Source organism: Bidens hawaiensis, unplaced genomic scaffold, assembly GCF_021521415.1.
Source record: "Bidens hawaiensis isolate Kalapana, Puna unplaced genomic scaffold, B.hawaiensis_p1.1 tig00000905_1, whole genome shotgun sequence".
NCBI lineage: Eukaryota > Viridiplantae > Streptophyta > Magnoliopsida > Asterales > Asteraceae > Bidens > Bidens hawaiensis.
Genome location: NW_027491053.1, coordinates 1,391,361 through 1,415,989, shown reverse-complemented (window position 1 = coordinate 1,415,989; position 24,629 = coordinate 1,391,361).

The window sequence follows — 24,629 nt, the reverse complement described above, 5'->3', positions numbered from 1 at the left end:
AAGAACCATCTTTAAAAAGAGGAAATATCGGAAAATCAAAATAAAATTGATTGAAAAAATGTTTTGAAAATATTTGTTTTAGGCCTAAGCGTACAGGAGTTTGTGTGTGAATATCTGTATAGGCGACGTTATATTATAAATATAAATTCAAGCGTACGAATGAACTTTTAATATAAGTGCGGACAAATAGCACATAGAGTATACATGTAGTTTGGGCCCCTAAAATAAACTATAACTATACTAGGCCGATACGTCTAACAACCTATATTATAGTTGTGGCTCTGATACCAATCTGTAACACCCCGGCTTTAAGCGGAATACACCCGGGTGCAACGTACAGATCACTCATAAGCTCGTAACACTATTAATAGTGACAATATATTTATTTTATTCCATAATTTCGCAAGTACACAAATAGTTTGATAATGAGACAAACAACATTACATCTAAAAGAAGCAAATATTATTCATTGAAATAATCCTAAGGTATAAATAGTTTTCTTGTCCTGGCACTTCATTGTATCAACCTGCAGCACGTTTAAAACAATATATTTTGTCAACAACACATGTTGGTGAGTTTTCATAAGTTTTTGCGTATATAAATATATATAAAATGCGCGATTCAACGATCGTCATGCAATAAATATTCAAACATAACATAAATGAAATCAAATAGTGTCGTTCTCCCGTTCATCTAGCCGAAGCCATAGAAGTCGGGGAAATGAGAACCACCTTACGTAAACAACCGAAGTCGTAACGTTAGACGCGCAGGTACGTCCCGTCGGACCCTCCCACTATGTGTATGCGTTTGCATTTGCGTAACTTCCACCATAAAAACAGTAAACACGTTGCACATAATTCACGTATAATCACAAACAATATGCAAGAATAATATTAACATGTACGATAAATGTGAATCGGTTTGTGAACAAGCGCATAACTAACGAAATAAAACTTGTGACATGCAACACCCCAAAAATATTAAAAGCGTTAAAAGGGGGTTATGAAAAACTCACATGTTAAATAAGTAAGAATGAGTAAATAAGCGAAGATGTCTTTAAGCGAGTGAACCGACAGGGTTCGGCTCAATGAGCGACCTTAGATAAATAAATAACTAGGATCAAAATGAGGTTGAAGAATATAAGAAAAAGGTGGCTGACATGTTCGGTTTATAATTCTTAGACGAAAAAGTTTGTTTAAAAATATATTTTTATTTTATTTTTATTAGTTGAAAGAAAAGGGTTAATTCTTTGGTTTTAAGTTGATTTATTTTAGCCTTAATTAGGAAAAGAGTAGGTTATAATAATTATTAGTTAATTTAAATGGTTTCGGTTTGTTTCCGAGCCGAATATTATTTAAGAAAACAAGTTTAATGAATGGTTCATGTTTTTGGTTGGACATGAACTCGGTTTGATTCGAACTTATGTCTAACAGGCTTGAAATGATAAGATGGCGTGACTTGTTGGAAAATCTTAGTCTTGTTTATTAGTTTTGCAAAAGTTAGTTTTTAACATAAAACTGTTTTTTTTAACCGAACATTAACGTGTCGACGAGCGATAGTGAAAACACAACCACGGTTGTTAATTTAGAGTGACAACATGATGATGATCACATGATATGTTGTAAACAAATAAGACAATAATTACCCGAGGATGGAATATCAAAGAAGAAAAAAGAACTTGAAACATGGATTTTAGCACCATATGAAAAGCAAGAACACAATTGAAAGTGTAAAGTGTTGTGGTAAATGATTGGTAAAGGTATGAGAGCCTTTATATAGGCTTCAAATCGTTAATAACAAGGTTGAAGTGGTTAATTGCATAAGCTAGTCATAAGGCTAGTCTTAAGCAATATTAATCACAAAATTAATGAATTTTGACCCAATTCGGTGAAGGAGGAAATTAATTATCAATAAAAAAAATGGTCTAGGTTCATTCAAGACTTGCAAAAACGAGTCAAAGGGTGGGAATTTAGAGAGGATGAGAAGAAGGCGGTTGACCTGTCTTGAAGAACACCAATAATTAAATAACACAATCAAATATTCAATAAATTTGGAGATTTTATTAATAATTGATTATCCAGAATGTATCAAAATTTTAAAATGGGTCGGGTTTTTAAAAATGACGAATGTCACAGCTTCTCCCATTTTTCTTGTTTTGGCTTGTTTGTCGCCCTCTTTTCGACATGATTGTAACCTGGAACCTAAAATATTCGAATAAATTAGTAATATACAAATTCTAATAAAAACTGAACGAAAGCTAAAAAAATATTATATTAAATATACAAGGGATTTATATATATTTAGCCTTATATCAATAACTAAGCTACCGCGTATAGCTAGAAATCATGATACCATCTGTGTGATTGTGGACTGTTTGACAAAAAGTGCTTATTTTCTGCCTATACGAGAGGCCATCTCGTCAGATACTTTAGCGAAAGTGTTCATTAAGGAAGTTGTAACGAAGCACGGGGTGCCGTTGTCGATCTTGTCCGACAGAGATACCCGCTTTACTTCAAGGTTTTGGAAGAAGTTCCACGAAGTGATGGGAACAAGACCGAACATCAGCACGACGTATCATCCTCAAACAGATGGGCAGTCCGACATCCAGACCCTTGAGGATATGCTACGTGCATGCGTGTTACATTTTGGAAGAAGTTGGGATGATCATCTTCACTTGGCGTAATTCTCTTACAACAACAGCTACCATTCGAGTATTGGCATGCCTCTGATTGAGATGCTGTTTGGTAGGCGTTGTGGAACACCTATATGTTGGGGAGAAATTGGTCAGAAAGAGATGGGTAGTTTGGAAGTGGTGCAAGAAACCTCTTCAAGGTTTGATCAGATTTAGGCAAGGATGAAAGCTGCTCAAGATCGTCAAAAGTCTTATGCCGATAAGACGCGACGGCCGATTGAGTTTAAGGTTGGCGACAATGTGATGCTCAAGGTCTCGCCTTGGAAGGGGATTATTCGTTTTTGAAAGAGGGAAAACTGAGTCTAAGGTACATCGGACCGTTCAGAATCGTAGCTCGTATGGGAGAAGTGGCTTATAGGCTAAATCTACCTGAGGAACTAAAAGGAATCCACTCCACCTTCCATGTTTCCCATCTGAGAAAGTGCTTAGCTGATAATACGCCTCATGTACCTCTTCTAGACATTGAGGTAAATGAACAGTTGAATTACATCGAGCAGCCTGCTGAGATAGTGGATCGCAAGGAAAAGCAGCTTCGTCGCAAGGTTATTCCTGGGTAAAGGTGTTATGGAAACACCGTAAGGGATCAGATGCTACTTGGGAAGTCGAGGAAGAGACGTGTAAGTTTTACCCTGATTTTTTTGGGTAATAGATAGGTTTCGGGGATGAAACCTTTATAAGGAGGGAAGACTTGTAACATCTGCATTTTAAAAATATTATAATAAAAGAAATATTTGTTACTTATTGTGTGTCGTTATCTATTTCAGTTGAATAATATTGGGATGGAGTGGATTAGGATTTGTATATGGACTTGAAAAGGGTTACGGGCCTAAGGTCTATGGGCTTGGAGTATATAAGTTCATAAATCTTCCTAAAACCCTAAACATCCTCATTCATCCATCTTCAAACTCTAGACACACATACACACCCTCTGTACACACACAAACCCTCCCTTCCTTTCATATTTCATCTAAGATTTCAAGGGTTAGCAAGTTAATCGTTATTCAAGCAACAAAGAATCCCGTCTAGATTCACAAGTGATTCAAGATCCAAAACCAAACCAAATCTATAAAGGTATGTTTTAGATTAAAGTTTAGGTTTTTGTGTTAGTTGTGTTAAGATTCAAAGATATAGATGAATCGAGTCTTGTTAAACAAGAAAAGTGTAAACTTTGTAGTAAGCAAGTTAGTTGGGGTAGACGGTATGAACAAGTGGTGTTCGGGTGTAACACCTCGGCTTAAGCGGAAACGCCTGAGTGTGACGTACAAGTTTTTCAAACACACGTGACACTATTAAGCAACCATAATATCATTAATTCGTTTAAAAACACAAGTACACAAGTATCAAAGTAAACAAATACAACCAAATCATGGATAAACAGTTAACAGTTTATTGATTACTTTAGAATAACTTAAAACTAGTGTCTTCTTTAACGTCATCCTCTAATCATGGTACCTGTAGCGTATGTATAAAATAATGTCAACTATCTACATAGTTGGTGAGTTTCCACAGTTTTATATGAATACATAAAAACCATACAATTCATGGACAAGTGATAAACGAGCAAGTAAAGTCCTTTCCAGTTGGTATCAACCAACGTACTCGGATAATCGTGTAAGTAAGGTCATTTCCAATTGGAAACAACCAACGTACTCAGATAATGAGGCCCTTTTCCACTCATAACAAAATGGTCCTGAGTGCAAAGGGGAGCGTATGATCATACTTATTGAGGCTACCACGTGCAAGTAAATTCGAGCAAGTAATCAAGTAACACACAAGTCCATATAGTGAATTGTAGTTTGTAAGTGAAATCATAATACTTTGAATATGTAATAAAATACATATGCTACCCCAAAAAGTAATAAAAGCGTTAAAAAGGGGGTGTGAGAAACTCACCTTTGAGTTTTGGGATAACTTGGACGAAAGCCAAAAGCGAGTTTAAAGAAATCCAGAGCGGTCAAACATCACGAACTATAAAGGACAATATAAGAAATCAAGACTAGCTATTGGGTTTATATAGTTAAGTAGCTTTGATTTTTAGAGTTTAAACCTTATTTTAATATATATTCTAACACTTTATGGCATTACTATTATTTTAAGTTTTACGGGTTATGAATGATTTTTAAAGTCGCGACGAATTATTTTTAATAACTATTATAATGAGGTTCGTAACATTTATTAAGCACGGTTGAAAGATGTAAACTCATTTTAACGATACACGGTTAACTAAATATTAATATAATATTAACCGGGTTTATGACAAAATTTTAACGGAAATGAAAGTGGGTTTTTAGGTGGAAAGTGACGTTTTTAAGATATAAATATTTTTATTTAATTTAATATAATTTTTTTAATTTATTATATTTTATGTTATTTATATTAATTAATTTCATATATGTGTTGGTGTGTATATATATATATATATATATATGTATATATATATATATGTATATATATATATATATATAAGTTGTAAAAAAATGATTCTTAAAAAAAGGTGCAGAGACCCGGTTCGAACCCGGGTCTAGTGGCTCAAAAATAAGGAAGTTAATCACTAGACCAACATGTTTTGTTGGTTTTTAAATAGAACGAGAAAAATATAAATAATAATGACAAGCTTCATCTTCATCATAAAACCCTAAGGATTCAATTGCCTAATCCGTCCCATGTTTGTTTAAATTACTTTAGGGGTTTTGTTAAACGGCTAGCACTAATGGAAATGCATATAAAAATTACCCAGAGTGGTGTTGTTTTGATGGAGAACCGGAACTCGTCAGAGACAGCCTTTGCCGGACAGATTAACGGTTTTAGAGAGTGAAATGGTGAGTTTAGAGATTATGAGGTTTAGATGAACGCAAGGGTCGTATTTATACTGTTTATTGTAGCGTATTAGCGTTAATTCGTGATTAATGGGGTTCAATAAAATCCGGCAATATCACAGGATTGTTTGACGATATTAGGCCGTTATTTTACAATTAATATATGTTAATAGTGTTGATTATTTCGTCCAATGACGTTAGTGTAGATTAACGGGTCAAAAGAATATGTTTAGGGGTTGTTTGGGGATTTTTCGGCACCGGAAACCGGTCACCGGAAAAAAGGTAATGTTGACGGGGTTGTTTTGGGTTATTTTATTATTTTAAGAGTTAAGTGCCATTTTAGTACATGTGGTTTGTCCAATTACGCAACTTTAGTACCGTCTTTGAATTTATTGTAAATAGCTACCTCAATTTTCTAAAACTTGCAATTTTAGTACTTTTTTTCTAAGCCTGTCTATTTTGTTCGTTAAGTCAGGGGCAAATTAGTAATTTCGATTATTTTATTTATTATCTTTTTTAGCTAAGTGTCATTTAATACCTGTGGTTTGTTCAATTACGCAACTTTTGTAAGTCCCCGAACTCCGGGAGCCCCACAGTTGGTATTCATACAAAATATTATTTAAAGTAATTAAACTTGAAAACGGTTTCTTCCATTAAAACAAACATCTCAGAGTGTAAATTCAGTGGAAAACATAAATAGTGAAGTAAGTTCCCTAAAACCCGGGAATTTTGCCCAAAACCAACTTTAAAATATAATTCATGAAAGTATTTAAAATAAAATTGTTCAAAGTACATTCTTCCATCCACGTATGCCCTTCACCGTCCAAGTAACTTCGTGCACGTCCAAGCGATAAGGCATCCTCTTCATAACCTGAAACTCATACTAAAATGCACACAAAGTCAGCTTGAGCTGAGTGAGTTCAAGTTTTAAGTAAATAATATCAGTAATAACAAGTATGATAGAAATACCAAAAGTTTTAATTTAAAAAGAGTGCATCCATTAAGTCATCATTACCGAAGAATAAACATTCTCATACATACATATACTAAAGATATATATATAAACATCCTTTCAAGTACATCCCTATACATATAACAATATATATATATATAACATCCACGTATAACATCAGGGTCGAGCAAACGTACAACCCAAACACGTAACATCAACGCATGCAAACACAAAGTAGGCATACTCAACATCCGTAGTCGAAACGACTACAACTCCTCCAAATATAGGCCAAATAATAATGTATATATGTGTATATATATATATATATATATATTTAACATCCCAAGGCCTACCATATACTAGCAAGCCTATATAAAATCGTTTAAAACATTTCATCAAGTAAGAAAACACTTAGGTGTGCATGCTAGCCCAAAACTTGAAAAGAGTGAAAAGGGGCATCATGAACTCACCTGAGATCAACCAAACACCAGCAACGAGCTAGGAAATCTCTAAGTGCACGCTCACAAGTAAGTGCCTGTAAATTGTACACAACGCGTTACTAAACTAGACTGTAAGAACACACTTGCCTAACGGGCCGTTCAAGCCCAACAATTTGGCCCGATGCCCAACCCATACTCTTTACTTTACCCAGCCCCTAAAACTTTCAATTAACCAAATCCACCCTATGATCATGGTCGGGCTAACCATGATGCACAACTCACCCGTCGGTATGCAAATCGAGTCGAATACGCGTGCAATAACTCTTAAAACCAATTGCCAAACAAATCAGCCCTAAATGGACCAAATTCCCATCTTAACCTTTTCATACCTCATAATTATGTCACCCGAGTTGATAGGGTCGACGGTTCCTTTTTACAACACTCACTTTAATGTTTAGACGACAATTCACGCACAACCGACTCGATTGACTAATCACCAACCTAATCAGCCCCGAGTACCAAAAAAATAATTTTCCCACAGCCCTTAAACCCCCCTAGGAATATGCAAACTGATTCGGTTGGTCATTCAATCGATTAACGCATCAACTCAACAATTGACGATTCTACACCCGATAAACCCTAGTTTTCGAACTAAAATCGATTGACCGACCTAAACACCTCCAATGGCCTCGAAATTTTAATATGATGTAAATGCCATACCTGGGAAATTTTCTACACCAGAAACTCTAATTTTTATCCACGGGAAGCGGGTCAATTGCACCTTGGCCGAAATCTGTCCAACGAAAAGAATCGGCAAAATTGAGCATCAAAACGATTAGGGGTGAACGAAAAGAGTGTTGGGGATTGTAGTACATACCTTGAACTACTTCTAAGTGCCTTGGAATCACTCAAAAATTCGAAGCAAAGAAGGGGGGGTTGTCTTCTGGCCGATCACTGCAGGTGGGGAGGGTTAGGGTTAGATTATATATTTTTTTTAATATAAAATAAGAAGTTTCATTCTAGCCCCTCAAGTATAAAGTGTAAGGCATCTTGGAGGAAAAGTTACATAATTTTAACGTACCGGGATGATGTAAAGGCTTCCGAGAAACGTCGGTTAAATCCCGGGAATTATACATACTTTACCTGTAGGAAATCTTTAAACCGAACAATTTAGCGGGCGTTACAACTTTAGTACCTTTTTTGAATTTATTGCAACTAGATACTTTGATTAGTTTTGGATAGACATGCAAATCAATAGAGGTGTTCCATATTACAATTAAATATCATCTCTAACCCTAAATGAACAGATCAACCCCCCTCCCTCCTCGCGCTCATTGATCCTTCAAACCCTAACCATTGTTCATCTTCAAGTTCAATGAATTACGATATATTGTTTTGTCCGTGTAATTATCAACCGTCATTCATCTACAAGTTCAATTGATGTTATACTAAGAGGTGCGAAGTTGAGTGATTGTTATTTGGCTTGATCCTCCGATGTGTTAAAGAGCTACTGTTATCGTACCCGAACTTTTGAAAAAAAAAAATCAATGCACATAAAGAAAATGCAAGAAAAATGGCTAAGAGGAACTCAGATCTTGAGCTACTAGAAGTAAATTGGCAATCAAGAACAAAAGGCTAAAAAATATGTTATATATTTTATGGTTGTTTTTCACCTTCTATTATGTATTTAGCTATCTTTTGTAATATGTAATATGCAATGCCTCTTTTGCTTTGTCTAGCTACCCTAAACTAATCAACGTATCAAGTTGCAATAAATTCAGAAAAAGATACTAAAGTTGCATAATTGAACAAACCACTGGTATGAAAATGACACTTAGCTCAAAAAAGAAAATAAATAAAATAATCAAAATCACTAATTTACCCTTGACTTAACGGAAAAAATAGACAGGGTTAGTAAAAAGTACTAAAATCGCAAGTTTTAGAAAAATGAGGTAGCCATTTGCAATAATTTCAAATACGGTACTAAAGTTGCGTAATTGAACAAACCACAAGTACTAAAATGGCACTTAGCTCTTATTTTAATATATTATTTTGAAAATGTTTGTCACACCCCAACTAGAAAATTGTGGAAGCGTTAAACGAGAATGGAACAGACACCTGTAGTACCAACCACATTGTTTATAAAGAACAATACAAACTAATTTACAATATTTTACATCGTTCTAACTTCTTTTACAAACTAGGTGATACAAATCTAAACTAGCACGTTAAGTTGTTTTACTTCTTACTAGCATACTTGAATTTACCTAGCATTGATCGCAAGTCCAATACGTAGAACATTAGCTTTCTAATCCAAATCCAGGACACCTGAAAAGAACGTTAAAACGGGTCAACTACAAGAGTTGGTGAGTTTCATGAGTTTCAAGAAATCAGTTAAGCGTAATCACAAGTCATAGTTTGTATGTACGCATGTAAGTATGTATGCATGTATGTACGCTTATCAATACGTTCATTTGTATGTTTATGATGTAATTATGCTAAGCTACAGCGAAGTCTTGACTGTTCGTTCGTGCTGCATGCCTCCATTTCCCACGCACAATCAACCACTTGTGCCCCTCTTTTCGCCCAAAACATGCCCCAAGTAGCTATGTCTAACACTACATAGCGTGTTTGTATAATTATGGTCATGTGCAAGGAGTTATGTGTCAGCAAACCGTGCCGGCTTCGTTTGGGTTTGTCAAACCAATAGTACTATTCACAAGCCACCGGCTCGAAGTTAATCACTGTGTTCGTGGGAACTCTTGTGTGTTAGCACTTAGATAATTCACATCATCAAACAATTCTAAGTATATAGATATGTATTAACATGCTTTTCATCCCAAAAGTTCGTAAAAATAGTTTAAAAGTGGGGTCGTGAAACTCACTGTTTAGTCGGTATTCAACACGATATTAGGTAGCGGTTTGTTCTGCTTGCTAGCACTCAATCCTATAATCAATATTATAATAATATTAATATTTTAATATTATTATAATCTCCATACTAAACTGGGCTGTATATCTAGTTTGGGTGTAGCTGTCACGCCCAGAACATGTCAATAGTTTTAGATTGTGACGTTGTTCAATATCCAATGTTAAAACTGAACTTGGCTCAGTTTCCCCGTTTCACCAACTGGGCCAAGTTGATCGTTTACGTGTTTGGAGAGCAGGTACGAGTATGTAAACTTAGGTAAATGTGTTGGTTGATAAAATGATTAAATTTATAAAGAAAAATCATAGACTAGATGTCTGGATTCGCTACGGGGCTCATTTCTGTTTATTCAATCTGGTTTGGAGAAAAACACGCACAATCCATCCGAATTGTCCGAATTTCTCACCAAAAGTTCGGTTTTACTTAATTAACCCGAAAATATACTTTTTGATGGCTCTTGATGTTCTGATATCCCAACAGATTCGTTAATCGCAAACCTGTCGGTTTTTATCAAAAAAAAATTTGTTTAACTTTCAAATTAGCACAATTAATTATCCGTTTATCATTGAATTATGAAATTTTATACAATTACCAAGTAAAATATGTAGATTTTTAAAAATATTTTTGGAATTATTTACGGATTTATTAATTTATAAAAATTCATTTTATATGCTATATTTAACCAATAAATCGTCCGTTTATACCAAACGATTTCCGAAAAATCCGACAAAATTTTTGAATGATCCAAATATCACCCAAAATATCATGTAAATTTCCCAGAACCTAACAACCTTTCCAAGTTACCTTTTTCGAGCACAAACAACTATAAAAACTCGAATAAACGCGAATCCAGAAAGCATAGATAGGATTTTCCAAATGAATCCAAATTTTATATGTGATCATATTTTGCCATACCTTAGTTCTCTACGAAATTTCATAATTTTTCAAGCAGTTTAAGTATTTTTCCCAAATAAACATCCCTAAACGGTAATAAATTCACCAAATATTTTCGGATGGTCGAAAAATTACCAAATTTGGACAGGGACTCACTCATATGGTCCCTAATGTTACTGAAAACTTTCAAAAGCTAACAACAAGCACGTCATAATATAATCCTAAACAGCCCCTAAACAAGCGTTTCGGTATTACCTTTGTGGTTTTCGTTCGTTTCAACACTTTTCCTCAAATTTCCAGGTTCTTGTCCTTCTATAAATAATATAACTACAGGTCCTATATCACAAAACTAAGCATGTATCATCAAAATATCAACCTTGAAACTTAGGGTTTCGGTTAGGGCTTTAAACCTAACTTTTGACCCGTAAAAACGCGATTTAAACCTCTTAATCCGTGTTTATGGTAAAAAACTTATCAAACCAGGTTCTTAACCATGTGTATGATCAAACACATGTTTTTGGACAATTTTTAGGATTTTTACATGGTTTGAAGTGATTTTTGGTAATCAAACTATGTTTATATGAAATTAAACATGTTTAAACAAGGCTTAAATGATTAAAAAATGTTCACTTACCTTCAGGGTTTGAGTTTGGGATAGGAAGAACAGGTCTTGCTGGTCCAGAAATTACAAGAATTATGTCAAAATATCTTACTTATTATTTTTTATATGAAGGAAACTTAAGAGGGGGGGAGCCCTCTTTGGCGGGCAGGAAGTTAGGGTCCCCATTGGGCTCCATTTTGGGTACATTTGCCTCGTTTTGCATGCCCGAACGTGAATTACTAAGTCCAAGTTTATTTCAGGTTTGGCTTTTGGCAAGAAAAGTATATTGGGTACGACAAACAGTGCGAAAACGAGTGTTTTTCGCCTAAATTTTTGTAAATTTATAAAAACATACCATTTGTTTGTAAAAATACAAAGTATTTTCATGGATTGCTTAAAGCATTCAAAATAAATGTTTTTTAAGTCTTTTTTTTGACTTAACGGATGATACAATGCTTGTTTTGGAACTATCTTTCGTGTTTAAAGTTATAGCGGGTAGTTAAACGAGTATGTTTTCGTTTAGTTGATTTGTTATTGTACTAAAGCCATAATATCAATATGTTAGCTTATAATATATGTATACCACTTACAGATGCCCCCCGGTAATATCTGGGTCATAACCAGACCCATATGGTTATTCGTTTGTTCGATACGCAATAAGCGATTAATTGCTTATTCGGCATGTGAATACTAAGGTGTATCCCGTTTTGTCACGAATGTCACAATGTGTCACCTTAAACCTTCAACTTTCAATAACTATTAAAACAGATATTTAGCTACATATACAAAGTGAACCTTGAACTTTTTACATATTATAAATTTGATGAAAGTGGATATATATATATATATATATATATATATATATATAATTTGGGTTCTACCCGATAGCTTGCTAAGCGACAAACATTATAACCCGAAGTTTTAATAGTTGATTGAAAGTAATATAAACGAATGAACAATGAACTTTAAACGTTGAGAATACTTTATTATCGATAATTAATAATAATACATCGAAATGACCCAAAGGGTCGGGTTAACGAATTAAAATATAAATGCGAATATAACAAAATCGACGAATGTCACAGCGGGTCTTATGGAGCAAGGAAATGAAAGTTTTACAAACCGAAACTTTTCCAAATGTTAAAAAGGATGTAGCATGACGGGTAAAGTGGCGAGTGAAAGGACACGAAACGACCTGAGACGAACCAAAAACAAACCGAGCTAAGCCAAAGGCTCAACTCGAATGAGCCAAACAAGCCGAGCCTGTGACTCGACTCGAATGAGCCAAACGAGCCGAGTGAAGGATTCGACTCGAACGAGCAATCAAGCCGATTCAAGGACTCGACTCGAATGGACAAACGAGCCGAGTCTGGTGACTCGAATCGAACCCATTCGAGCCGAATTCAACTGGCTCGACTCGTTTGGTCCGAGTCGAGTAGAAAGTGTATTTTTTTAGGCTAGAACCCCCCCTCGTGCGTTAAGGGTTTCGTTAACTTAGAAATTCGGTCCATTAACTTAGAAGTTCGGCCTGTTAACTTAGAAATATGAGATATTTAGAACTAGACAATTGATACTTGTAACCTGTTAAGCAGTTAGCCGCGCTCAATTGAAGATAGTGTTGGGTTTTAACAAGATTATCAAAGTCATAAAACGCTAATTTTATGAAAAACGCAGCGAAATAAAGTTTTAAATCTTGTTAATTTAAGGTGTATAAAACCAATTTTATACATGCAAAACCCAATCCATGATCCATATACGAAATACATACTTACAAATACATGCATGTCACTATAAGTCCATGTAAATTTGTATTTTCAACCGAGACTCATTCTGGCATCTTCAGGGACCTCCTGGTCGTTCTCGTATGTTAAGTTCTTAACCTTTTCATCCTAGTTATCGTAAATTTCAACCTCGAGGGACTAGAGTGTATCATTTAGTTTTATATCAAAAAAAAAAAAGAAAACCCTAGCCACCCCCCCCCCCCCCCCCTTAATCCAAATTGCAGGTAGCAGCAGCAGCTAGGGCTCCCTTTTTTTTTGCAGCCAATTCTATGCGTAATAATCTAATTCAAGGTTAGTCCTACATCCCTACTAGTCTTTTACACCTTAAACCACCTTTATATCTCGCGTATTTATCGAGAAATCGCTAGTTCTAGGCTTACCGGGTGGCTGTCCTTTGGAGCAATTTTGGGACTGTTTAGATTGAGGTTTTTGCACCAAAATCTTCTTAGGTATGTCTAGTATAACATATTTTATTATCATGAGAATTGGTGTTCGTTTGATGGGTCAACTAGTGATAGTTTGAATGCTAGTAATCGTTGTCTAGAATAGTGAATTGTTGCGTTTAACGCGAGGGTTGAAGTAATTAATGACCAATTCAGTTCGGGTAGCTTCGGTTTGATGTACGGGCTGTTGGAAAATTATTTTTTTAAGTATTGGGGCTGAATTGGTTGTCGGTTACTCAAACGGGTCGGTACAACGCGAATTCGAGTTTGTTGATAGTTAGTGCGTTGTGCTTGCGAGTTACCGACCCATCCAACTCGTGTAGTGTCGTGTGGGCTAGTAGGATGTGATATTATCAAATTTGGTCCACACGGGGCTGAGTTGGATGTTAAGTGCTTAAACAACTCTTTGAACGCGCATTTTTGTCTCACCTAGCACTTCCGGGGGTAATTTGGGAATTCTTTATTTCTGGGATTATAAAAGGGTGGTTTTAGTAAACATAAGGCCCCGGGGGCTGTTGTAATTGAAATTTGGTAAGGATGAGGCTTAGGTAACTCAAACCATGTTAGAACACCTCATAGGGTAAACGAGTCCCTTCGTTATCGTTAGTAATTACTGTGTATAATCTGACAGGCGTGTGAGTTGTGGGGATACTTAGGGGTTCTCTAGCTTGTGGTGACTTTGTGCCTCGTGTCAGGTGAGTTCATGATGCCCCTTATCACTCTTTTCAAGTTTTGGGCTAGCATACACACCGAACTGTTTTTACTTGATAAACCGCTTAAACGATTTTGCATAGACTCACTTGTACTATGGTATATTTTGTGATGATATTTAAGTATGTATACACATGTGATATCTTATGGCCCATAGGCTTACTTATAGTATGGTATATCTTGGAATAATATAGACGTATGTTTATACATGTGTTACTTTATGGCCAATGATTGGCGATGTTAATTAGTCGTTATCGACTAAGGATGTTTGCGTATGCCTACTTTGTGTTTGCATACGGTGGATGGAATGTTACGTGTTTGGGTTGTACGTGTGCTCGACCCTGATGTTATTATTTGGATGTTATGAATAGGGATATAATTATATATATATAAGTATGACTACTTATCGTTTATTATGGCCTAACTGCTCATATCCCGTATTATATTTAAACTCTTGGAATGTTTTATATAATGTTGTTTATTAAAACTTGAACTCACTCAGCTCAAGCTGACTTTGTGTGTATGTTAGTGTGAGTTTCAGGTTAAGAGGAGGATGCTTACCGCTTGGACGTGCTCGAGACTACTCGGTCGGTTTAAGGCATAGCTAGTCGGGAAAATTAATAATGAAGACTGTTTATTTTCTTTTATTATTAAACGCATTTAAATTTGGTTTTGGGCATATTCTCTCGGTTTTTGGGAACTTGTTTGAACCTTATGACTTTCCGCTGATTTTAACCGGTTTTCAAATAAAACGAGTTTTTTGGGTTAAAATTTTATTAAGTTTGGGGATCTTGGCACTTATTATTACGCTGTTATTTACTCTGAATCGGTTTTAAATAAAACGAAATTTTTCTTGGTTTTAAATTTTTATAAGTTTCTTGTATGATTACCAACTGTAGGATTCTCGGGATTCGGGGTCTTACAAGTTGGTATCAGAGCCTTGGTTCGAGAGATCCGAGCATTCAGAATGTTTGGACTCGAACTGTAAGAGAAAAGACTAGATATACCAACCGCGAGTAGCTGCACGCCAAGAGGTAACTTTAATTGTTTAGTCATTCTTTTGAGTTTTAAAAGTTCCATTATATGATAATTGCTTAAGTGTTAGATAGAATGCTAATGTGGTTAGGGGCAGAGGGTGCTTAGGATGGGCGGCTAAGGTAAACAATTAATAACACTTGATTAACGTTATTAGCAGTTTACCGTTACCTTCCATGTTCTAAATACTACGTGTACTTGACCGTGTTAAAATTCTTTCTTTGTAGGGATAAGTCAAGGTTACTACTCGTACTGCTAAGAGAGGTCGTCCGAGTGTTCGTGGCCGTGGTCGTAAGCCACGTGCCGAGGCCGAGAGAGAGAATCCGACTCCACGGCAGGACGAGACCCCGATTCATGAGGAGAGGGATAACCCCGCTTTAGATCCTTCCATGCGCACAGCCATCGCGGATGAGGTGTATCTGGTTCTTCATAGCGTCATTCCAGAGATTGTTGCTGAGGCTGTAAGGGCTGCAAAGGAGATGATTGTTGGTAAGAGTTCGGAGAAGGGAGGAAAAGATAAGAAGACTCGAGATGAAGCCGAGGTGTTTGTGCCAAGTGAGGATGAAGAAGAGGTTCGTGCGATCCATGCCACTGCTCGGGGTTGTTCGTATGGGGAGTTCAAGAAGTGTGACCCTCCCACATTCGATGGTACTAAGGACGCGTCGGCAGCACATCAGTGGGTGAGAGAAATGGAAGCGGTATTGAGAGTCAGCAAGTGTAAAAGGAAAGATATGGTTACTTTCGCTAATGCCTTGTTTCGCTCAGAGGCATTATGTTGGTGGGATAATCTGGCTCAGGCTATGGGTGAACGGTCTATTGGGAGAATGACATGGGAGGAGTTGAAGCAGTTGTTTGTTGATCATTTTTGCCCTCCGCATGAGTTAGATAAGATTGAGCAGGATTTCTTAACTTTAGAAGCGGGTGATATGTCACATCGAGAGTATACTACAAAATTCAACCAAATGGCTCGTTTATGTCCCGATATGATTACTCCTGAAAGCAAAAGAATCAAAAAGTACGTGAAGGGTCTTCCGGCAGATATTCGTATGGGTGTGGTGACCACCAGCATGAGCTCTTTCCATTCGGTGGTTACCCTGGCTGGTACATTGTATGATCAGAGAGAAATGGTGAGCCCAACTGAACATGAAAGGGGTTGGAACCCAAATTCTAACTCCAATGGCAAACGTAATGGGGGGAATGATTCTGTGTTGGCTGGGAAGAAAGCGAGGACGGAAACATCGGATGCAAGAATTGTGGGAAACCACATAGGGACTATCCCTTGTTTTCATTGTGGGGAGTCTGGACACCCCACTATGAGTGTCCGTCAAATGGAATCGGCCTGGTTGCCGTGTCACATAGCGTCGTTTGCACATGACCATACTTACACAAACAGGCTATGTAGTGTTAGACATAGCTACCGGGGCATGTTGTGGGCGGAAGGGGAGCCACAGTGGTTGATTAGGTGTGGGAAATGGATGCACGCAGCACAGACAGTCAAGGCTTCACTGTAGCTTAGTATAGTTACATCATAAACATACAAACAAACGTACTTGTTAACGTACATACATACATATTTGCGTATTTAGAAACTGTGATTGTTGTACGCACAACTGATTTCTTGAAACTCGTGAAACTCACCAACTATTTGTAATTGACCCGTTTTAACATGTTTTTCAGGTATACTGAATTGGATTAGAAAGCCAATATGCTACATGTTTGACTTGCGATCAATGCTGGATAAATTGATGCAAGTGTGCTTATAGGAAGTAAAGCCGCTTAACGGGCTGAATTTAGTTTGTATCACCTAGTTGTAAGTGAAGGTAGATCAATGTAAAATATTGTAAAGTAGTTTGTATTGTTCTTTATAAACAATGTAGTTGATATCAGAGGTGTCTGTTACATTTCCGTTTTACGCTTCCACAAATCGCTTAACGGGGTGTGACAAGTTCTCATTTAAAAACCATGATGTAATAGCTCTCAGCTTTTACATCAAATATTTCTCCATTTTAATCAATAAGGATATCATTATTACTTTGATTCTTGCATTTTATTTCTTAATCTAATCGTATTAGTTGTAAACGAGCAAAGAGTACAACACATGTATGACTATCAAATGAACAACACGAGACATACCAAACTCGAAATATTCCCACCTTCGTAACCAGTATCTCTGGCTAAATGAGGGGCGTCACCCCGATAGATCTATCAATATTTCAACGCCCTAGACCAAGGTTAACGGTTTTCCCATTCAAGTGACTCATCCCGTTTAATACGTTTTGTAAAATAAAATGCATCAATTAAATATACTTTTCCCCCAAAGCAGTTATAGGTAAAGCGTTATCAAAACGAGGGGATTTATGAGAAACTCACTGCTTTCAGTAGATGATCGGTTTTGTCCACAATTAAACTCGTGTCCTATTCATTTATTACACGTTTTTATTAATTTACTCCCATAATAACCTTAAGTTGTTCTTTCAACTTAAAGCGTTCACACCAACGTTTTAGTCTTTCAAAACGTTTATCTTGTTTATTAGTTTTAGTGTTCAAGTTATCCATTGGTGGCTTTGGTTTGGTTAAGATCATAATATACTTTCACTCAAGCACACATCACAAAATTTTATAAGTGTGTGTGTGTGTGTGTATATATATATATACATATATCTACTCTCTATATTAACTAAACATGTTCTTATATACACTTAGCCATATTTTTTGCAATTAAAAATATCTAAACAATTTTCTCAAAATTGTTTTTTAATTATTAATTTAATATTTAAATATAAATATGGTAAAACACCTTTTATTTTCTAAATTATTTAATTCTTTCAAAATTTGCAATTCTTTATGTTTTAGGCGACATTTTACCGGTTTTGTCGGTTTCGCGTTTAACGGCGAACCGATTAATGTTTTTATTACATTTTAGTCTTTTTAAGTTAAAATATAGTTTTTATAGCTGAAATATATGTATTTTTATAAGTTAGTTTGTAAAAATATATTTGTTGTCGGTTTAGTTTAAATCTTAATAGAAATGCTCATTTTTAACGTTTTCGCGTCGTCTTTCGCGATGCGACTCGTTTATTGTCAAGTCTTATCATCTCGACCTCATTATACATATTATATAGTGTAATGTATATGAGTTTTTAGGTTTTAGGGGCTGTTTCAACTCAGCTCCTAAAAACCTTGTCGGTTTGCGTTAAAAAGCCAATTTTCGACTAGTTAAGTAACCGACACTCATTTTGAACCAAATAAAGCATGTAAAGCATATAACACCCGATTTATGGTTATTCTAACATGTAAACATATATAAATTTCCAGATTTCATATTATATCATAAATTTATATTTTTATTGATTATTAACATGCATTTAATTATAAATTTATCATGTCACATATTAATATTTGTACTTATGAGACCATTTTTCAATAACACATAGCATTTAAATATCTAATAAAAATCAGATTTTAATATTAATTTTTCAAAGGTTATAATTTATTATTTTATAATTCTTGTTAACAATTTCAAATTAACATTAACAATAAAAATTTTATGTGTAAGTAAGCAACTCAAGTAGGTGATATGCATAAAGATCCTATGTGTTTTCATATGATTTTACATAAACTTAATCCAATAATTTTATAAAACTAACATCATAATCATATCAATCTATCTCTTTCAAAATCATGTATATATCATCAATCTTAAGCATGTGTAAGACCCCGAATCCGGGAATCCTAAAGTTGGTAATCATGTCAAAAACTTATAAAAATTTAAAACCAATAAAAATTTCGTTTTATTTAAAACCGATTCAGAGTAAGTAACATCGGAATAATAAGTGTCAAGATTCCCAAAAACTTAAGAAAAGTTTAACCCAAAGCAACTCATTTTATTTGAAAACCAGTTCAGAGTATAAAATCAGCAGAAAGTCATAAATATCAAACAAGTTCCCAAAAACCGGGAAAATATGCCCAAAACCAAATTTTAATACGTTTAATAATAATTGAAAAGAAACAAATTTCATTATTAAATTCCCAGACTAGAGATGCCTTCAACCATCCAAGTAGTCTCGGACACGTTCGAGCGGTAAGCATTCTCCTCTTAACCTGAAACTCACACTAACATACACACAAAGTCAGTTTGATATGAGTGAGTTCAAGTTTTAATAAACGACATTAATATAAAACATTCCAAGAGTTTAAATATAATACGGGTATAAATAAATAGGCAATGGGTAAATGATAAGTAGCCATAGTAATATATATATATATATATATCCCTACGCATAACATCCACATAATAACATTAAGGTCTAACACGCGTACGACCCAAACACGTGATACGGGATTTCAGGGACCTGTTATGATGATAATGCCACACGAGCCGCCCCCCTCACGGGCTTTCCAGGGCCCGCCACAGGATTTTAGAACCTAAGTTGTATAGTTTGGCCTGGCAAAAATCATCATGCACGCAACATTCCATCCGATGGTGATCATGCCACACGAACCTCCCCCCTCACGGGCTTTCTAGGGCCCGCCACAGGATTTTAGAACTTGAATAGTATAGTTTGGCCCGACCAAGATCACCACCCACCGTATGCAAACACAAAGTAGGCATACGCAAACATCCTTAGTTAATAGTAACTAATTAACATCACTAATCATAGGCCATAAAGTAACACATGCGTAAACATACGTATATATATCATTCCAAGAAATACCATACTGCAAGTAAGCCTATGGGTAATAAGGTAACACATGTTTGAACATACATATATTTATATATCATTCCAAAATATACCATAATACAAGTAAACCTATGGGCCATAAGGTAACACATGTGTGAACATACATATATTTATATATCATTCCAAAATATACCATAACTAGATTTTATCCCCCGTATTACGGGGGTTGTTTTACATTATTCGTTTTTAATATTTATATATGTATATTTAGATTTTAATTTTATTTATTGTAAGAAAGTTAATAATTAATATACTTGAGGTTTGATGACGAAATGGTTTCACAAATAAATGTTATTTTATAATCTGGTTTAAAAGCTATCTGGATTTGGTGACCCATGACCCGCTTATGTTTTAACTATAAAATTGTTTATTAATTATAAATAATATATTTTTCTTTTTAAATTGGATATTAAATTTTAGTATATTTCTATTTTGTAGGATTTTCATATCAAATAATTGGTAAGATTAAGTTTTAATTTAATGAGATGTTATAACCCGTTTAAGAGCTATCTGGTTTTCGTAAGACCCAAACCCATGAATTTGAGTTAAATCAATGAGAGGCCTCCATTTAAAATTCAAGAAATCTGGTGGCTTCCATAAAAGGGGGGAGCGACCGCATCGCGACACATAGGATTTTTGGGTTTTCGTTTATATATATTATTGATACAAGTAAACCTATGGGCCATAAGGTAACACATATGTGAACACACACACACACACACACATATATATATATATATACATCATTCCAAAATATACCATGATACAAGTAAACCTATGCAAAATCATTTAAACGGTTTATCAAGTAAAATCAGTTAGGTTTGTATGCTAGCCCAAAACTTGAAAAGAGTGAAAAGAGTCATCATGAACTCACCTGAAACAATGCACAAAATCACCACGAGCTAGAGAACCCCTAAGTATTTCCACAACTCGCACGCCTGTCGGATTATACACAGTAATTACTAATGATACCGAATGGACTCATTTACCCTACGAGGCGTTCTAACATGGTTTGAGTTACCTAAGCCTCATCTATACCAATTTTAATTACAACAGCCCCCGAGGCCTTATATTTACCAAAACCACCCTTTTATAATTCCGGAAATAAAGAATTCCCAAATTACCCCCTGAAGTGCTAGGCGACACGAATATGCGCGTTTATGAGTTGTTTAGGCACTTAACATCCAAATCAGCCCCGTGTGGACCAAATTTGATAAAAATCATAGCCTACTAGCCCACACGACACTACACGAGTTGGATGGGTCGATAACTCGCAAGCACAACGCACCAACTATCAACAAACGCGAATTCGCGTTGTACCGACCCGTTTGAGTAACCGACAACCAATTCAGCCCCAATACATAAAAAAATAATTTTCCAACAGCCCGTACATCAAACCAAAGCTATCCGAACTGAATTGGCCGTTAATTACTTTAACCCTCGCGTTAAACGCAACAATTCACTGTTCTAGACAACCGAATACTAGCTTTCAATCCCCCACTAGTTGACCAATCAAACGAACACCAATGCACACGATTTTCGAGTATGATATATTGGACATACCTAGGGAGATTATGGAGCAAAAACCTTATTTAAAACAGCCCCGAAAGCTGTTCAATTAGGCAGCCACCGGTGAGGCCTAAAACAAAAGAATTAATCAATGTCGAGTATAAGGAGCAGGTTCTAGCATGCAAAGACGTATTTTATTACATAGGAAGACCATATAAATAAATTATGAAATATTTACCAGAGATTAATAATTATCTTAGATTTATAAATATATTTTTATTATATTTTTCTACTGCACATAAAAATCATAAAAATTCTTCCAACACCGAAAGGTACGTGCAGCTATTTCAGTGCGCAGCAAAAGTGTTTTATTTGTTTAAAATTCATTACCAAACCAAATTAAATGATTCCAATTGAGTTGTAATATTAACTCAAAATGTGAACTTTCAGAAGTGGAATCAACCAATTTGAACTTGTCAAAAAAGAGTTATGATGTCGGGAAGACAGACCAGAATCTGTCACCCCACATTAGCTTTGACATACGATTTTATAAAATCATAAAAACCATTCAAATCTCGTCTAAAAATTACATATTATACCTTTCTGGAAATTAGACTCAAAGTAGAACATCATGGAGTCAAGAATCGATATAAAAAATCAATTTTCATCGAGTTACAGACCAAACAATAAACGAATACGAATCTGTCAGAAACTGTTTTAATCAAAACTCAAACCCTAACATGATTTTGGCAACTCTAGGGTTCAATAAAAGGTTTAATGGTGAAAAAAACATTCAATAGAAAAATACTAACCGGGAATTAGACGAATATGGGTTGATTATGGCTCGAACCTTGAAAAAAATTGATGAGTGGGGCTGCCATGAGAATGCCGATCGCACAACAAAAGGGGGGGGGGAAGGGTTTTTGGTTATTATAATGTAATTTGCACTCTAGCCCCTCAAGTTTGAAAATTTTGATAACATGGATGAAATGTTAGGAAACTTAACTTACGAGAACGACCAGAGGGTACCTGAAGATGACAGAACGGGTCTCGGTTGAAGATACAATCTTTGTTAGGCAGAGACCCTTATAACAGAAATATACGGACGTTACAGCATGCATAACAATGATCAAACATAAATCATCAAGCTACACACATGCATGTAACATTGAATGCTTGAAAACACATACACATACTCATACTCTCTTTCTCACTCACAGATTTCTCTCTCTGTCTTCCATATTTATTTCTTGGTTTAAAGTTAAGGTTTGGATCAAAATATGGATATTATGGTTTGAATGGAAGGGAGAGGGAGGAGGGTGGCCGGATTTGGGAGGGGGAGGAGAGAAGGGAGATGGTGGTGGTGGTCTTGGGAAGAAGAAGGAAGGTTATGTAGAATTCCAAGACACCACTTGTCCACATGCATGCATATGGAGGTGACTTGGGAGCTCCACCTTTCACCAACAAATGAAGTAAGCAAGGCTAGGATATATGGGGAGGGGGTTGGACGGCTAGGGGTGTATTATTAGGGTATTTATTTTACTTTTTTGAATATTATATGTAAACTTTATATCCACTTTGTTATAACTTATAAAATATAAATAGTTAGGACTAGTTTTGGATAAAACCAGTTACATAGTTGGATTCCTCATAAAATTAGATTCAAAACCATATAAATATGTAAATTTTTTGAGGTGGTTGGTTTCGGATTCTTACGGTGTCCGGTACCGGCTTTTACTCGCTTATTTTCCAGTTTTCGCGAACCGAACATTCTAAAATTATGTTTATGGTCTAATATTAATATTTTCACTATATTTATATTATTTTAGGTCATTACCGACCTTTAGGAATTTATTTTGATTTTTAACCTAACCCGGGTCACTACCGGTGTCAGTTTTGCGCAGTATTTGCTACACGCCAAAACTTAACTTTTTGAACACAGTAAAATATAACAAATATATTTTTGGAGTTTTTGGACTAAAATAGATTATTTTATTCATCCATATTACACGATAAATCCGGATTATATTAGCGTAGTATTAGTCTTAAAAATACCGGGTATCACATAGCACTGGCTAGAATTTAGGTTTATATCACCCAACACTTACTTGTTTGTCAAGCCTATATACACATCCATGAGTGACCTTGTAGCCTTTTGATCTACTCTTTTCATACGCTAGGATCATTACATACCAATGTACCATCATTTTCCATAAGGTCGGATCAAATTCTTAAAAAAAAATTTAAATTATCCGACTCCCTCTAAGCATGAGCTCCCTCTATGAGAGACACTACTTTTTGAATTTTCTTAAATGTTACTTAAATAGAAGTAAAGATGAAATTAATATTATATATAAAAATAAAATCTTTTTGTTAAGTCAAGTGACTCTATTTTGTTTTTCTTAAAGGAAAATGAAAATCTTTTTGGTGAGTTAAAGTTAACTCTTTTTCTCCCTCTAAAATTGTGACATATTTGAAAAATATTTACAATTTTAAAACAAAATATTTACTCAAAAGAAATCATGCCCAAAGATTCAACGAGAAATAAATATCGGGCACGACTAAAAGCTTTTGTAAAGAGATCTGCAAAGTTATAATCAGTATGGACCCTTTTTATATTGACAAGCTTACGATGAAAACAATCACGAATAAAATGTATTCGGATGTCGATGTGCTTGGTCTTTGAGTGCTGGACCGGGTTTTTAACAATCTCAATGGCAACCTCATTATCACATTTGATCGTGGTATCATAGAAATTCAAACCGTAATCCAGCAGCTGATGCTGGATCCAAATGACTTGGGAACAGCAACTGGATGCAGCAATGTACTCGGCTTCTGCTGTTGAGGTGGACACAGTGACTTGATTTTTGCACTGCCATGAGATCAACCTATCTCCCAAAAATTAACATCCTCCCGATGTTGACTTTCGGTCTAAATTGCGCCCCCCATAATCACTATCAGTAAAAGCATGAAGTTCCAAGGGAGACTCTTTTGGATACTAGAGTCCCAAACGAGGTCTACCCTTCAAGTATCTGAAAATACGCTTGACATCTGTCATGTGAGATTCTCTTGGATCTGACTGAT